General features: G+C 37.9%; 1 long non-coding RNA gene across 2 annotated transcripts in view; it reads right to left on the minus strand.

The window, feature by feature from the left end:
• The window catches only part of LOC125920375 (uncharacterized), a 162,019-nt gene that overhangs the window by 6,511 nt on the left and 136,824 nt on the right, over positions 1-18,684 (minus strand). For both annotated transcript variants that reach the window (XR_007457036.1, XR_007457037.1), the window contains exon 2: positions 16,993-17,048. This is a non-coding gene — a long non-coding RNA (uncharacterized LOC125920375). The remainder of the gene's footprint in view (positions 1-16,992; positions 17,049-18,684) is intronic.

The raw sequence follows: 18,684 nt of genomic DNA on the forward strand, positions 1-18,684 counted from the left end.
TTTTTTGACAATAAAGTCAGTATGATGTTAAGGAGTGAGAAATAGGGTTTATAGCACTACTTGACTCTTGGCAAAGTAAATGAAAGAATGATATTTGTTGTGATTTCTTCATCAATATAATTTTGGTGAAAAATGGATTGGTTTAAAATAGATGAAGTTTAATTATTTACTCAAGAAATACAGCCAGTGATAACAATGAAGACTTGACTCGAATTTTATTCCATAGCCTGGCTGTGTTGCACATTTGGATTAGGAAGCCAGAGCAGATATCCAGTTTGTTTTTCAGGCTACCTTTCTCCTTTTCATTCTACAAATGAAAGAACAGAGGGCACAATAGGGTAGGGGTGTCTCCCTAGTCTCACGGAAGGTTGATGGCTGGGATGCGGTGAGAAGGGATGCCTCCTAACTCCCCAGGCAGAACTTGTCCACTCTTCCCGGGCTCCTTACTAGCTCAGGACCATTTTCTACTGCTATTCCATGTGGGGCACCCCTTAACCCTCTCTCTTTTATTGTATTAAATGGTTGATTACTGAGGCTCAAAGCAACATGTATAAACAGTTCCACATCCCTGTGCACACATATTCTTCTATTTCCTCCTAGGAACTGAATCTTTTAAAGTATGGTATAAAAAAACAAATATGTTCAGTTGAAAGGCAATGTGATAGAGTTAAAAGGGTTTAGGCTTTAAAATCAGACCAACTTGGGGCGCCTGGGGGGCTCAGTCGGTTAAGCATCCGACTTCGGCTCAGGTCATGATCTTGCAGTTTGTGGGTTCGAGCCCCGCGTCAGACTCTGTGCTGACAGCTCAGAGCCTGGAGCCTGCTTCAGATTCTGTGTCTCCCTCTCTCTCTGCCCCTCCCCCCACTCGCACTCCCTCTCTCTCTCTCTCTCAAAAATAAATAAACATTAAAAAAAAACTTTAAAATCAGACCAATTTGGGTTTTAAAGCTGGCTATATCTCTAGCTAGCTGCATGGCCTTGACCATATTACAGTGCCTCCCTGAGCTTGAGGTCACTATTTGGACCATGGAGATGTTCCATGTACATTCCTTAGCCTTCTTTCCCACCCATGACAGTCTGTGCCAGGCAAGATAGCAGACAGATCATATCTGAAAATTCAGAACAGAAAAGTGGCTCCACAAGTTCTCAAACGTGAAGACATTTTGAAGCGAAAAATGTTCATGTGCTATTTCGATATCCCATGTGTACATGCAACATGTAATACTGATTCAATCTATATGTAGTTCTTGGGACATGTATAAGTTTCTCAAATCTTGTCATAACTCTGCAGGTATACCTTCCCTGCCTTCTACAATAAAAATACCATCTCACCTTTCGTTCTCAGGATTCTGCCCATCTAGCAAATCACCTTTGGTTCTCAGGATTCTGCCCATCTAGCAAATACCTGATTATTCAATAACCACTATCACATATCTGCATTTTCTGTAATGACATACCAAATAGAGAATATGTAGTGTTAGAAAATATAATTTTCCGTACAACAAAAACCTACTGTGTACTTGAAGAATAAAAGAGCACTTTTAATAAATGGGGAAATGCATATTTTTAGAAAATATAAATTTAGAAAAGATATTTATCTTTCAGCTGTTAAGAAAGCACAGTTAACAAAGTAAGCTTTTTATCAGTTTACAACTTAAATATATCCTTTGAAATGTAAAAGCTTAATATTTTTGTATATTCCCCTTTCTAAAACTTTCAGATAACTTCCACTAATATTTATAAGATTCTCATCAGGAAGGATAAATGCAGTTGTAACTGGATCTACTCAAATGAGGCATTAAAAAAAAAAAAAAAAAGTTATGTTGCCTGACTGGCCCAGAGAGTCAACAATAGTTTGAACACTCTGAAGGAAGCAATATCCAGGCACTTCATGGTCCCTAGGCCCTTTGGCTCTTCACCACCCTCAAGCATGAAGAGGAGTTGGTGGTCACAGTGGTACCCTTCAGTCCAGAATCCGACCCAAGAGAAGTATCCTATGAAACAAGTCTGGTGAAAGTCCTAAATAAACCAACTGGGCTCCTTTCTGCCATCACTTTGTATGTGAACACAACCCCCCTAAACCTTTACAGACACTAGGGTTTAATTTCAAGCTTTCTAGTCACTGCTTCATTCTTCTCCGAGAGTCAACCATGTGAAGCTCCATCCAATTTCCTTGTCACTTCTAAGTTATACAAGTGAGTTTTTACTGCCGAATGACAATTACATTAAATGGAAACGGTCTGTACATACAATGATTTGATGTGAATAAGGAGGCCACTTTCCCTGATCTTGTGGGTCTCTGGGTATGCTAATGTCTTTGGGACAGAAAAGACGTATTGAATGAATGTGCTTGCCCATGTGAATTCTCTTGTCAAGACCCATACTGCCTTACTGCCATACGGCCATACGGCCAGTTCTCAGGGAGAATTCTCCACTGCCAATCTCAAATTGCATATTGTTAATGCGTGCCATTAAGATTAATCTTTGCTTTAGCTGTCAGTTCTTATTTACAGACCCCAATTTTCTTTGCTGCAGTTAACTCTAGCTATGAAATCTTCCCTCATTCTGAGGCCCTCATGCCACCTCAAATTGGCCTTAATTTGAGGATGGAACGTGTATGGAGGGGATTAAGACCCACCTGAATTCACCGTTCAGTTAATATAGATGAAACCTCCTTATCTAGTAGATTCTTCAAAAGAGTATTAATAGTGTGGCCCCCAAATTTTATTGCACATACAAATTACAATGTTCTTGGCCGAACACAGATGACAAGAGGGAAGAAAACTATATTGATTGAAAACCTACCATATATAAACATTGTCATGCTCAAAGCTTTACGTACATTAATTCATTAACAACAACCCTATGAAGAAATTAAGATTTTCTCCAAATTACAAATACAGAACGTATATCTTACCCAAAGTACCCAAAGTACTTACCCAAAGTAACCCAAAGTTACCCAAAGTAACTTACCCAAAGTACAAAGATATTAAATATAGTGGCTGAATTTTTTTTAAGTGGGGTTGGGATATCTGTTCTGCTAGTGCTCTTTCACTAGAACAGATAGAACAAGAAGTTAAGGGCTTCCAATTTTCTCACTTTCTCAACTAATGACCATAAGAATTATGTTCTAGGAGTTTATATTATTTAGCACATAATGGTAAACAGTTGCATCTCATATTTAGAGCATATCTAATTCTAAAGGTTGTAAAGAATTAGGGAACTGATTTATTGGGATCCATTTTCTCTCTCTTGTCTCTCAACTAATTATTCATTAATTTCAGCCGAGGGGTTCTGTTTGCACCGTGTCAGTCACTCCCACCAAAAAAGTACTTGTGGGTAAGAGTTTTCAGTAGTGGACTTAAGGATCTATTTCACTAATTCAATTTTCTCAAGAAACCTGCAGCTCTCTGCATTTATTGAAAATGGACACTCCTTAGGTTGAGTCTTACGGAAATTCACAGGTGACCAACTTAACTAGAATGCATAAATATGACTTCTCCTCCTTGTCAACAGCAGTTTGTTGGCTCTTAGCACAGTCTACACAGGACTGGAATTGGAAGAGAGCGGAGCTATCTCTATATCCTAGCCATGGATATGTAGAATCAAAGGCACCAAAACAATGACTTTTATAGACACAACTTCTCATTTGGCATAGTTATGCAGTTAGCGCTTATGGGAAAGAATAAAAAAAAAACTCAAAGGGAGGAGGAGAGGAAAGAAAGATATAGCAGCTTCCCCAGATAAACTTTTCCTTGAAAACATCGAATTTAATCTCTGCTTAAAAATGTTGGGCTAAACATACATACTTAACCCCTTGCTCCCTCCTTCCCAAAAGGCACTATAATGTGTTATTGTTTGTTTGTCTGCCCGTCTGTTTGCTTTAAAGTATAGATATAGAAGGACAAAGAAAACAGAGGAGCTAAGAGAAAGAAAATTTGGGAAGGTGGAAAGTAACTGGATGAGTAGTAATAAACTACCAGAATCCTAAACTGGAGAAAGATGTAATTTCAAAACAATGGGAACAAAGAGGATCCTACAGATTTGCAGAGAAGAAATACAGCTTTCATGTAAAGGTTTAAGAGTTGTACTGGCATCATACTTCCTAACACAAAACATGGAAACAAAAGAAAATTGAACAATGCCTTCAGAATTCTGAGGGAAATTATTTCTTTCCCTGAAGACTATGCCCAACTAAGCTATCAGCTATATGTGATAGGAATAAATGTTCAGACACACAGGTTTTAAAAAGATAATTTCCTTGTAACTCTTCTTGGGAAACTACTAGAGAGTAAAGCAAAGAGAAGAAGGCTTGAGATCCTAAAAATAGAGAATCTAACATGTATCAAAGGGAATCTCCAGGATGATAGTGAAGGGAAATTGCAAGAAAACTCTCCCTAGAGAGTAACTAGTTTGAGAAGCAGGCACTGAAGGGTTTCGCGTGCAGAATATTAGCGATCAATACTTCTCAGATTATAGGAAGAAAGGAGAGGACAAGAGGACAAGAGGACAAGACAGAGGCAAGACTGAGCAGACTGAAGAATTGCATTGTGATGCAGATAAAATAATACCTTGGCCACCCCCTCGGGAAGCTGTGGAATATTACAGCACGTTGAAGTTATCCCACAGTGGGCTGAAGTGCCTTTTATTCCCTCTCCATATCGATCTTTGGATACAGGCCACCTTGGGAAGGCCATGCCCTTGGGAGGGCCAGCTCTCTGCAGGGGAGGCAGAAGACGAGGGAGCTGACAGCAGCTGGAACAAAAAAAGATCCCACCCTTGAAAGGGCTTCTGGGCAACACATCTCCATGTTCACCACACCATCTCAGGTGGGAGCAAGTTAAAAGAATACAGAAGAAAGTTCTTCAAGGAGATGAGATTAATAAACTATCTAATATGTTTTTGATTTTACACAACTGGGAGTAAATTTGGGGATGAACTGAAGAGAACATAGAAACCTAAGCAAAGGACAAAAACAAGATTAACTCCAAGGACAATGAAATATTGTGCGAGAAAAGGAATCGTGCAATACTGCGTGCCCAGCTATGAATCATCTTTATACGGTCACATAATTATTTTGAAAGTGGGGAAATGCGCACTGTGGATAGGGGTAAATCCTCATCTACCAGAGTGGGAAATCAACATGAGTACTTTTAAAAGTTTTTGCAAACCAAGAAATAGCAACATTCTAATATTTAGTTGGCTTTCTGTGAATTACAAGTGTACAATAGAGTAATAGTGGTATTATTATTATATCATCATTGTTATTTATAAAAACAAACAAGAGGGCTGGATAGCTTTTATTTCGTGGCCTGTAAATCTATCTTACTAGAAATGATGCCTGCCTATCTATATATAATCTTCTGGACTATTCTATTCCAGAATATTTTAATACCTGACTAACAAGGGTCTCAGGTTATAAGTTCCACTTCATCAATTCTCATTCAACAAGTGGAATGATAGAAGAAAAACTTGCCGTGGCCCTGACAACAACCTGGATATTCATCAAATGTTCCGTGTTCCCAGAATTAGGGCTTTGCACATGCTTTTCTGGCTTCTTGGACTGGTCTTGGCCCCATTCTCTGCAGAAGTTGCTGCTTCTCTTTGAAGCTTGAATGTCAGCCGTAGCCTGAGGCCTTCCAGGAGTAGGACCCCTCTATCTCAATACGTCTTCTGTTACTCTCTGACCGAGTCCCCAACATTTCTAACAAGCTCCCGTTATTTTATTTATTCACTCATCCGGTTTTCTTCTTAACTCTCTCCAGCCTCAAAAGACATTTCCATACAACCAGGGGCCCTGTCTGCCCTTTTTACTCTGTATCCAGGTACTTGGTAGGTGCTCAACGAACAGGTATTGAAATAAGTACATAAATACATAAAATGAGCTTCACAGTTAAGATGATTAGGCAACCTTCTGATTTGGGGGTGTATTTCAGAGTAGTCACAATGTCGCTGATGGTGCCTGTTTGATCTCGTCACTGCAAATGTGGGACTGAGCACTCTCAACTGAGTTTTCAAAGCCACTAGACAGATAACCTCCTACATTCCAAACCACGCCTTTCTAAATGCCCAAGTTCAGAGCCACAGTTGGTAAGTCGTTCAGTATGTGCCAGCCATTCCACCAATACAGAAATTGACAGAGCAGAAAGCAAAGATACGAACACATTGTTACCATCATTTATTGAGCATTTACTACCAATAAGGCACTCTCTCACCCTCGTAATAATCCCAATAATTTTGTTTTGTTTTTTGATTTGTTTAAGATGAGAAAATAGAGGCTCAGAGAACTTAGTAACTTGTCTAAGAACACATGGCAAGTAATTATCTGAGTGCTAAATGAGAACTCAGGTCTGTCATTTCTAAAGCTGGTGCTCTTTCTGCTATAAAATGTCGTTTCTAGAATTTAAATTTGTACCTTTTCACACCCAGAAGATCAAACCACAGTAGCTAAAACTGTGCCATTATAATAACACAGCCCTTTTATAAAAGGAAAACTTAGGAAACCAACTCCTCCTTCAGTTTGTTGTCAAGAAATTTAAAGAGTTTTTTTGTTCATGGATCACTTACGCAATTTTATATAATGACCCTGAGAATCACGGCTCAATCACTGAGGCCTCAGCATAAATCAAGAGGGGAAATGATAATAAATATCTTTGAGCTAATAATGGAAAAGTACCAAAGTCTTCCAGGGTTACAGGTTAGCAGGAAAAGATATAAAATGTAAATGACACTTCATTTACTGTAAGAACAAGGTACAAATGTTCAGAGTAATTTCTTTCCACCATGAATTCCTAATGAAATGTTGAGATCAATGTCAAGAAGATTACGGAAACAGGACATGGAATTGATGTCAAAATAAGTCAAACCCAATGAAGTAAGTTAGAGGAAACGGGGCCATATGATCCTTTGTCTTTGGTTTCAAGAACAAAGAACCACATTTCTTTCTCTTCTCAAAGCAACAGTATTGAGAAGCTATTAGTTATGCTGAAAATGCCAAATTTTTATGGTACAGTTATAGCTTCAAAAGATGCTGGACAAAACAAAACAATCTCCCCCTTAAAACAAAACTTATCAAAATAATTTTTAACACAATCTTAATTTCAAGTTTCCATATTAATTGTTATTTTGATAGACACACGAAGATAATTTATAGTGAAAAATATATGGAAAAAAATCTTTGTTTGTGAGAAAAGAGTCCCAATTTCCTATTTTCAGAAGAATCATAATCACAATTTCTCTAATTATAAAATACATGTTCATTATTTGAAACTTGAAAAATGAGAAAGAAAACTCTTCCATAATCCCACAAACCATGATAATTTTCCTATAGGAATAAATACGTTTATATATTACATATGTAATAGATATTTCATGCTTCATTTTAGGATGTTCATAATCTACTCCCTACTCTGTGCTTGGAGATTAGGGTTTTCCAGGGTGATCATGATTTTATGTATTTTTTTTTTTTTAATTATGGTGGTCTTTATTGAACATACGGTTGCACATGATGTGGTTCATATGACTTCAAAAATTTTTTCATATAAATACATTTGGCAGTCTTGCTGGATGGTGTTTTCACACTGAGTTCAAAATCTATGTTATTAAAACCCCACAATCACCTTCACGCCACCCGTGTTATCAGACACCTGACCCGGAAGGACATGGGTGTCGAACTGACACCCTAGTGAAGCCCATCCTGCTGACCCTTCTCAGCACCATCCCCTTTTCTCTTTGCTCAGCAGCCATCTCCATAGAAATCTCTTTCAGAATCTCACATTATAGGTATCAATGAAAGGGAGTGGGTTTTGCCCTTGCCCATTACTGCCATAAAACCAACCCAGAGGCTTCCTCCTCTCTATCATCAGCTGCTTCTTTGGGTGTCATGGTGCTCAGCATCTTCTTTTCTTTTTCTTTTCTTTTCTTTTCTTTTTTCTTTTCTTTCTTTCTTTTTTTTTGAGGAGGGTTTATAATTGTCCCAAGCCATGGAAAAACTTCTTGCACCTCAGCGAGATCCTGGGCTGAAGAAGCTGTAGAGGACCACTGTGTGGACCCTGCCACCCTACCACATGGACACCCAGGTCTTCCCCTCCACCTCACATGCCCCAGCTGCACAAGGTCACTTCTCCTCCTCCTCCCAAACCACGCCGAAACCACAAGTGAGACAACTCTTCTCAGATTTCCTGTGTTGGCATAAAAGTTCACACCCTGCTTCCCTCCAGCCTGCCCTTTGCGTCTCAAAAGCCTGTGCTGAAGGTTAAAAAAAAACAAGAAAAGAAAACCTCTCTGTGTCTTACCCTTTCAGTCCTGTTTCCCCAGAGTCAGCGTGAAAGCCGCCAAGGAAAGGTTACGTGCAAGGGGGGAGAGGTTCATATTCCAAAACATCATCCCACTGATTCAATTACTGTCTGCTCCTCAACAACTGTGAGCAGCATGAGGGCAGAAGCGCCATTCCTGATGCCTGCAGCCCAGTGCTGAGTACCACTTCTGGCACAGCTGTGCGGTCTCAGCAACTCCCCACTGAACAAATACACACTGAGTTATCTATCACGATTTTTGCTTATCAGATATGGAGAAGTTTGGCTGCAACAAATGGTATTCTTAACAACTTCCAACAGTGCAAAGTTTCAATCAAGCAGAAACATGCTTTATTTCGAAGTGGAATACTGGAATACTTAGTGTAAACTGTTGAATTAAACAGATTTATGATAGTTCTGCAAGAGTAAAAGTTTACAAGGTGTTTTAAAGAAACTGATATCACACGCCATATAATTTCCACAAGCATTTCAATGTAAGACTGTGTAATTCCTCTGCATCTGATGGTGATGTAAGCGCAGGCATCCAACACTCAGCCCTCCACCCGCAGTCAAATGGGATGACCAACGGATATAAAATTAGGGAAAAACCAGCATCAGCGTTGGAAAATAGGAAGGATGCCATACATATGCCCAACACGTTAGGGGATGTATATTTCATATAGGCTAATGGTAATGAACCCAAGGCACCATTTAGGCTCTATTCATGATTGTCCCTATGATAGAGAAGGAGTAGAAAGGAAGTAGAGGGACCAAGACAATCCCTAGAAGAGTAATTTGCAGGGGTGAAAAGAGATCTTGGGATGGGAAAACCCAACCATCAAAATGCTAGTTCTGCTGCTAGCCTTTCTCCTTAAGCCAGGACCCATCTCAAGAAGAAACTGCTCACAACAGAAGCAAAAGGCCACGTCAAGTAGGAGGCCATGCCAAACAGCGGGTTGGTCCTAGGTCCTGAAAAGAAGCTGCACGTACGAATAAGAAAATCACCTTGAAGACATAAAATGCTTCTTTTGAAACATGTACTCTAAGAAATAACACAAATATACTAATTTGTTTCTCAGAAAGACTCTGGAGGGCTTCTGAATGAGTCTCTGATAACAGAGTCAGGAGTGGAAGTAAAAACAAAACAAAACAATACAAAACAACTGTTGGATGTGGCATAGATGACTGACTGTCCACCAAAGATTCATGGTCTCCCTTCCATTGTTATTCTTGGAAGATACCTTCCACTTCACATTACGGTAGAGCCATAAGAACAGTTCTTGCCAAAGGAATATGAGTAAAAGTGAAGTTCGACTAAGTCTTTTGAGAAACCAGTATGTCTTCTCTGTCAAATCTGCCTGCTTTGGCAGAAAGGTCCTCAGGAATGGAAGAAAACTAGGACTCTGGATCATCAAGGGGTGGAGGAGGGTAGAGAATAAACTTCTATTGTTAAGAATGTTGCAGTTTAATTCATGCAAATTGTTTAATGGCTGCAAATTCCTACTTTCCCAGCATCCATGCCCTGTTGCAATGTGACTGCAATGCCTTGGTGAGATAGGGAAACTAAAGAAACTCCATAAAGGACTGCTTTTTTGCTCCTTTTCCTGCTTCCATTCTTGTTAGGATCTGCATCCCTGCCTTACCCACACCTTATAGTACAGATAATGTTTGTCCTCCTTGTAAAGGCCAAGGAGTTGATTTCCTTGGAGCCTTCTAGCACAATAGACAACATCTAATGAGTGACAAGGAGGAGTTATCATGTGCATTTTCCAGGCCACTAACTCACCAAGACCCCTGGCTCTAGGGCACAAGTGGCTTACAGAAGACACCTAAATACTCACCTTTCTTTGCTCCTGGACACCTGAGGAGACATGTACACCAGAGCACAAGTCTCAATACAACCCCAGAACCCAGGTAAAGACAAGATTCACTCTTCTTTCTTTTCCCAGTCTCCCAGACACTCCGCACTCTCTCTAGGTCTTCAATAAACTCTGTTCTCGCTTTCCTTACACTTGCATTTGATTTCTAGGCTGCACAAAGCCAAGGACCCTCTTGGCTAAAACTGTGGAATCCCCTCTAATTCCTTGGACCTAGCCTGCATCATTGGGAAAGGAAAAATTCTACTTCTTCTCTATACTGTCTTTACCAACTAAAGGAAAACTCTGTTTTTCCATACTCTACTATGCTCACACTAATACTAATACTTCACTTCTGACAACAGATGTGTGAGTATTTTTCCATACTAAGCAATTCTTCAATTCTCTGTGGACAGCTGGGTATTCTAGCTACCCAGAGTTCACATCAGATCCCACAGGTTAAGGGCTCAGTTCCACAAGACTACCCCCACTTCAGATGCCAATCACAAGTTCAGGTTTTTATCTGTGCTTCTCACCGACTGGCAATAAATTGGGGGTCCCATGAATCCCTCCTTTGGTTCAACAATGTGTTAGAATGGCTCATAGAACTCAGGAAAACAATTTACGAACCGCATTATCAGTTCATTATAAAAGAATACGACACAGGAACAGTTAGGTGTAAGAGACGCACAGGGCAAGGTGTTGGAAAAGGGACATGAGGTTCCACGCTCTCTCTGGCATGCCACCCTCCCAGTACCTCCATGTGTTTGGCAAAGTGAACTTCTCCAAACCCCTTCAGTTAGGATTTTTATAGAGGCTTCACTATGTAGGTATGATTAAGTCATTGGCCATCACTGATTAAGTCAAGCACTAGTCCCTCTCCCCTCCCCAGGGATTGGAAGGTAGGCCTGAAAGTTCCAACCCCCTAATCATGTGGTTGATTCCCTTGAGTCTATTCAGAAGCCCCCAGCCACCACCTTCTCATTAGCATCCAAAAGATATGTCACTGTGGAGATTCCACAGGTTTTAGCTTCAGAACAGGGATAAAGATCAAATGTATATTTCTCATTATCAATCACAATGCCACACCCTCTATCCAGAGGTGGATAGAATCTGGCTGGCCTTGTGACTTGTCTAGACTAACAGGAAGTGTCAGAAGTAACGTGGGCAAGTTCTAGAGCCTAGGCCTTGAGCTCTGTCTTCACCTATTGGGACATCCTCATCACCATGTAATGTGGCCTGGGTCATTAGAGACAGAGGTTGGAGAAAGACCCCTGTAATAGCCAATACCAAGGCCCCAGACTGCATGAAACCATCTGAGGCTATCTTAGACCCTCTAGTGCCAGGTGAGAAGATAAAGACAATAGCCATGGGAGTGAGTCCAGGAGAAACCAGTAGAAGAATCACAGAAATCAAAATGAAGAAAAAAAAATAACATTAAAAAATACAGTAGAGATAAAACAGACATCTTTGTATTGCAAATTTCCAGAAACAACGGAGTGCTGTCTACAGCATTTTGAGGGGAAAATATTGTGACAAAGAATTCTATAACTAAGCAATTGAGTCTGTATATGAAGCTAAAAAAAAAAAAAAATCAATTAGTGATTTAATCAAGACATAAACCAAAATTTTTACAATTCAAGAATGTGGAAGTTGTAGAAAAGCTTCAGTGATATAATTAAAGTTGTTTAAATAATTATAAATATGGTTTTAAAACCTAATATAGACATTAATAATAATTCTCAGAAAGGAAGCTACATGATGAAAATGATAATAATTTGGGTCAAAATCAAAACTTATTTTCAATAAAAATTAGGACATGAGGGAAAAAATATATGCAAGTATGTTAACTTTCTTATGCAATGGAAATAAACATAGTTTAATTCTCAACATCAATAATTAGAGAAAATACATTCAAATTTTTTTAATTAAAGGAAAAATATATAAGCCAAATTTAAAAACTGCCCTTCTTATTTTTTTTTTAAATTTTTTTTTTCAACGTTTATTTTATTTTTGGGACAGAGAGAGACAGAGCATGAACGGGGGAGGGACAGAGAGAGAGGGAGACACAGAATCGGAAACAGGCTCCAGGCTCCGAGCCATCAGCCCAGAGCCCGATGCGGGGCTCGAACTCACGGACCGTGAGATCGTGACCTGGCTGAAGTCGGACGCTTAACCGACTGCGCCACCCAGGCGCCCCTGCCCTTCTTATTTTTATCAGTGAGACTTCGAGCAATATATCTCCGCTCCAATGATTTTTTTTTAAGTTTGTTTATTGTGAGAGAGAGAGAGAAAAAGAGCACAAACCGTGAGATCATGACCTAAGTTGCCGTCAAGAGTCAGATGCTTAACCAACTGAGCCATCCAGGCACTCCAGAATTATTAATAAATTATATATAAATACATGTACCATTGTATGTACATGTATATGTACATTCATTATAGAACATACAGTAACAGAATCATGAAAAGCATGAGATATAACCTGAAATTAACATTAATTTAAAACAAGTTCTACTAATAATACAAACAACTTTTTGGTTTCACTAAAATAATAACTTTTATTGAGAGAAGAATGATTAAATTTGCTTGCAATGTTTTTGAAAATCTTGGTTCCATATCTTGCAATGTAGCAATTCAAAGGTGCAATTCTGGGTCCGTTTTTATTTCAAACTTGGTTTTCATGACTAATAACTAAATAAGATCTTTCACGGAGATTAGACAAACTCAAGGCAAAGAAACATGTCATTGGCTACACTTAAAAATCATGACACTTGTGTTCTATTTCCCCCTCCACCAATTATGTCATTGTTATTGTTGAAATGTGGTAGTAAATTTCCACTTTCAATTGTTCTTGAAAAGGTACCAGTATGTCTTATATTTTTATTCTTCAACAAATGGTTTTAAAATTCTCTAAAACTTTTAAATAGGATAAAAATTCTATTTCAAGTTTTTAAAGTATGTTGATATGAGAGACTATTTTTTATAAGTGTAACATTTATATTGATTTCAGCAACGTATCAGATAGCAATGGAAACACCAGGAAACATTTCCAAACATCCGTTTTGAAAACGTTCTCTATTACCTCATAATGTGGCTGATGGTGAATTCCTGCCAGGAAAAGGGAAAGTATTACCTAGTCTACTTTTTGGGGGGTGGTGGTGGTGGTGGAAGGGAGAGAGTTGTTATTATTGTTCTCTTGTGTTTGTGTTTGCACAATGGACGTTACTTTTAACCTGCCTTTCTTTCTTTTTTTTTTTTCCAGGAATTATTTTTAAGATTCTTGCCAATTTTGTGAATTAGCATAGATAAAAGTAAAAGAAATAACCTTTAAAACCACTTACCTGAGCACACTTAAATTCCAGTGAATCAAGAAAACTGAGCAAAATGTAAAAGTGTCACCATCATTCACCCTGACTCTAGAAATCACTCTCTTCTACCTCACTCACTGTGAATAAACAGAGTGGGTCTGCCTTACATGTGGACCTGAGCAAAATACCGGTATCAAAGCATATTAAATATTAGTAAAGCTTAATATCTTTCTTATTTTTCAATAAAAAAATATTTTCTTCTGACTTTCCAATGAATGATCTTATACACAAGCTGGGACATATGCATCCCACTCTGGAGAATAAAACTCTAATAAAATAAATCAGTACGGGAGCATAATAGAAAGAAGATAATAGAAATGAGACCAAATGTATCAGCTGTGACAGTAAACACAAATGGTCAGAAATCAAAACATAACTGGAAGAGACACCTATAAATCCAAAGTATTAAATTATTTTAAAAGATTAAACATACAAAGAAAGGGAAAGCATTCTTATGTTTTAGCAAGTCCAATCAAATAGGAATTAGGACTCACAATAAAAATTTCAGACAAAAGAGAATATGCAGCAAGTAGTATTAAACAGGACTGGGAATATCCTTGCATATTGACAAAAAACACAGTACACAGAAATTTCAAGAATAAAAATGCATATAAATTAGAAATACTAGGTAAAATGTTCAGAAACACAACTATTAGAGACTAAAATACCAACCCAACTTTGGCCATTCAAGTAGATAAAAACCAACCAAAGATATAGACAATCTGAGTAACAAAGTTAATAAGTTAATATATACATAGTGATTTCAGGGGAAGAAAAGAGAATATACCTTCATTATAAGACCTTAAGGAACACTTACATATGTAGGTCATATATTTGGCTACAAAAATAAAGGCAAGATAAATTCCCAAAAGTAGAAATTGTATATATAGGTCATGTTCTCAGAGCACACTGAAATTGAAATGTAGAAATTAGTAACTTATATGGTGTCACTGGCTTTTCACTATAAGCCACTCTCTCTAAACCTTTCTAAAGCTTTCCACCAAAACATCATAGAAACTACTGTCATCTAGGAATACATAAATTTATCATGTTCTTAGAATATTCCTCTTCTAACTTTATGGAAAAGGGTAATTCAAGGCTTAGTCCACTTCAAAGTTGAAGAAATACATGTATATTGTAAGGAATTTTGACAATCAATAAAAGTGAAAAAAAAAAAGGAAAGTAAAAATCATCCATAAGCACACCACCGTGAGATATTTTTGAGATATAACCACTTCAGGCTTTTTCCTACACACACACACACACACACACACACACACACACACACACACTCACGCAAGCACCCACATGCTTTCTCCCCCCCCACACAAAATAGAGTCATAGTGTAAGTTTTTAATTTTCTATTCATTGACTAATGTATCACAGGCATATTTCCATGCAGTGAATGACAAGCTACACTACTGTCTCCAAAAACAGTGATTTTCTACGGTGCATGAATATACCAGGAGTTAATTCACAAATCCTCTATTGAACTCCTTCTTTATTCATTGATCTATTAATATTTAACCACATTGTTTACATGCGTGCCAGTGTGTCATCTGACGGTGTTTTCTGTGGATTTTCTCTGTTATTGCTTGGTTGATCTAGTTTAATTTGTAATATTTTGTATTTTGTTGGATTGGTTTGGTTTTGCTAAAATATTTTTAATTTTTATACAGTCAAATCTTTTTTTCTTTTATAATTTCTGATTTTAATGTCATTTAAAAACACCTTACATATCCCAAAATTATAGAAAGATTTTTTTATATTTTGGTTTTTTTTTTTTTAATTTTTTTTTTTCAACATTTTTTATTTATTTTTGGGACAGAGAGAGACAGAGCATGAATGGGGGAGGGGCAGAGAGAGAGGGAGACACAGAATCGGAAACAGGCTCCAGGCTCCAAGCCATCAGCCCAGAGCCTGACGCGGGGCTCGAACTCACGGACCGCGAGATCGTGACCTGGCTGAAGTCGGACGCTTAACCGACTGCGCCACCCAGGCGCCCCTATATTTTGGTTTTAAATGTACTTTAAAAACTTCAATCTGTTTGAAATGTATTTGGGTGCAAGTCATGAGGCTGTGAGAAAATAAAACATAATGGTTAATAGCAATGAACCCAGAGTCTAGGCTGCCTGGGTTCCAATTCTAGCTCTACTTCTGACTACTTGTATGATCTTGGATGAACTACTTAGCTTGTTTGTATCTCAATTTCCTCATCTGTAAAATAGTGATAATGATAGTATCTACTTATGGAATTCCTGTGAAAATTAAAAATGTTAATTGGTATAAAATATGGAGAGCTATGCCTAACACATAGCACTAGCTACCATTTTTTCCAGATGACAAGCCAATTGTGCCAATCCATTCACTAAGTAATCTCTGCTCTTATTCCTAATTTGAAATCTCACTTTTATCACTTACTAAAATCTAGTATACTATCCATCTGTCTGGCCCTATCCCTGTACCAACAATTTTTAAATTACTTTGTAACTTTCTAACATGCTTTCATGTATCTGTAGTAGCAGGCCTTCATCATTCCTCTTTTCCAAGGTGTTCTTGACTCACGCTACCCTGATATTTTTCTAGATGAACTTGAAAATATCTCACCAAATTCTAAAAATAATTCCATTGGACTTTTAATTGGAAATGGGTTGAAGCTATGGGCTTAGGGGTAATTAGCCTCTTTACATCACAAAATTTTAATGACAAATAGTTTACATTTTCCAAAAATATACATTGCCTCCATTTAACAGACACACAAGGTTCAAAAAAGCTCAGGAGCTCACACAGCAAATAGGTCTCGAGACTTATATCTGGATCTAGGTTGTCCTCTAGATGAATGTGTAACTTAGTTACGTGATTTATGATAGTTAACTTGAATAAAAATATACTCAAATATAATTTTAAGATTATTTTTTTTTACCAACATGTCCACATTTTCACATTTTCCTAGCCATTCTCTTCCTATTTCATGGTGTGCATTCCAAAAGCAACATGTAATCTTGGATGTCAATAAATTCTGTAAGCAGTGGCAATGTTCTCTTCCCACAGCATGATTGTAAGCAGAGAAATCTCATTAAATGTTGGCATTTATTTCTTTTTCGTAGGGCATCTAACCTAGAGACAATATGCAAATGTGTATGAGTTTTTTAGCTATACAAGGTATGTTTAATAAAAGAATTTTTCAGTGTTGCAAGTTTTTTTCACTGTTTGCTGAGAAAGCCTTTGACAGTCTACTGTATGTTAGCATTTATGCAGGTCCTGCAGTAAACAGATGAAGAAGACACAGTCTCCTGTCTCAAGAACTGTAGATTTAAGTGGTTAGATATGGAGAAATAATTTGAATACACTTGGATATTATTGTACTTCACTTCTTAGAAATATGGTCAAGGTAGAGGGAGATCTCATAAAGAAGAGGAGCAGAGAATTCTCTGGGACCTACTGGGGCCTTCCTTGAACATGTGATCTTACCTGGGGCTTGATGGATGAGTGGGAGTTCATCACTGGTCAACAGAAGAAAAGGAAATCTAGGAAGAGAGAAAAACACAAGGAAAAGTTGTGGGGGCAGAAAAGCAGGTTATAGTTGAGAAACTGCACATGATTTCATATTCTGACCATTCAGTATAGATAGTTTCCATCCCCAAAAAGATGTCTTAGAACTTCAGTCTATGAAGACTTAATCAGACTCCTGTCACCCAATCAGCCATCTTTTCTCAAGGTCACTTTTCATACCATCGATTACTTAGTCTTATCTCTCTTCTGACTTGATACTTCCCTAATCTCTTCTTTTATAGTTTGGAAATATCCTGAGCAAAAAAATTCATAAACACCTTCCAGCTTCTCTTTTGCTGAGGTGAAAATTTTGACTGAGTCTTACCCATTTGTACTAGTCAATTGAAAAGTATGGTTAATGTTATGCAGTATTAACACATTGATCATTAGAGTAACAGTCCCCTACATTTTGTTTGGAAACCTATCCAATCCCAAACTCCCAGTCTTTCGTAAATCTGGATGCAGGGCCTGGGTTTCTGCATTATGTCTGTAAGGGGAGAATAGCAGGTCAAAGAAAATATATAGGTTTGGAGAGTGAACTTAGGTGCCAGTCCCAGCCTTGCTATTTGTGCTGTGTGTGATCTTGGGTAAGTCATTTGTCTTTCTGTGCCTCCATTTCCTCAGCTAGAAAAGAAAATGCCCTTGGATTTGCTTACTTGGGTCTCTACGAGGAACAAAAATGAATTATGCACATGAAAAGTCCAGGTAAACTCTCAACTTTTGGAGGATGCCTTAAAGCCTGAGGAAAATAAAATCCTGTGAGTGAAAAAACTGGATAACCTCCAGCTCAGTAAAAATTGCCAGTCTTTGAGTGCATTTGATTCTATCACATTGGTAAATCAGTTTATGAAACTCAGCTGCAACACATACCACATGGTATAAATCATAATTCCTGGGCAGCAAATGTTCCTAAATTGTGTCCATGATGATTTTATAATTAGAAACAACACATGTGGGAAGCAGAGACTAAGTACCTAAAAACTGCTCAAAAAACCTTGCAGGAATTCACTAATCTAGGTCCTGCCTTGGTCCGTTGTAGATCCAAAAAGACAAGATTAGGGACTTGAGGATACTTCATGGCAAGGGTTTGTCTTCTGCCTGTGCTGATGAGAGTCATCAGGGGGCATTTCTGACTCTGTAGCCCTCCACTTCTGTCTCCTTTTCTATTTCCTTTTGCCTCTCTCATGCCACTAGCATGGCAAACCCCTTGGGCTTCATTCCCAGACTTATTTTGGCAAGGTGTCCACGTTCCTGCTTCCAGTCTCATGCACTGATGGTCCTAGCCAGAGCAATAAGGCAAGAAAAAGAAGTAAAAGTTCTGCAAATTGGAAAAAGAAGTCAAATTGCCTTTTATTTACAGAAGCCATGATTGTCTAACTAGGGAATTTTAAGGAATCTATTAAAAAAAAAAAAAAACTACTAGAACAAAGAAATAATTTACCATGGTGACAAGATATCAGGTTGATACATAAAAATAATTAATATTTCTAAATACTGACAACAAGCAATTAAAAATTTACAATAGCAACAAACACATAAAATACATAGAATTAAATTCATTTTAAAAAGAGAAATTTTGGGGGTGAAAGAAATGTTCTACATTTTGATTTA

The sequence above is a fragment of the Panthera uncia genome, chromosome D4 (assembly GCF_023721935.1).
Source record: "Panthera uncia isolate 11264 chromosome D4, Puncia_PCG_1.0, whole genome shotgun sequence".
NCBI classification, from domain to species: domain Eukaryota; kingdom Metazoa; phylum Chordata; class Mammalia; order Carnivora; family Felidae; genus Panthera; species Panthera uncia.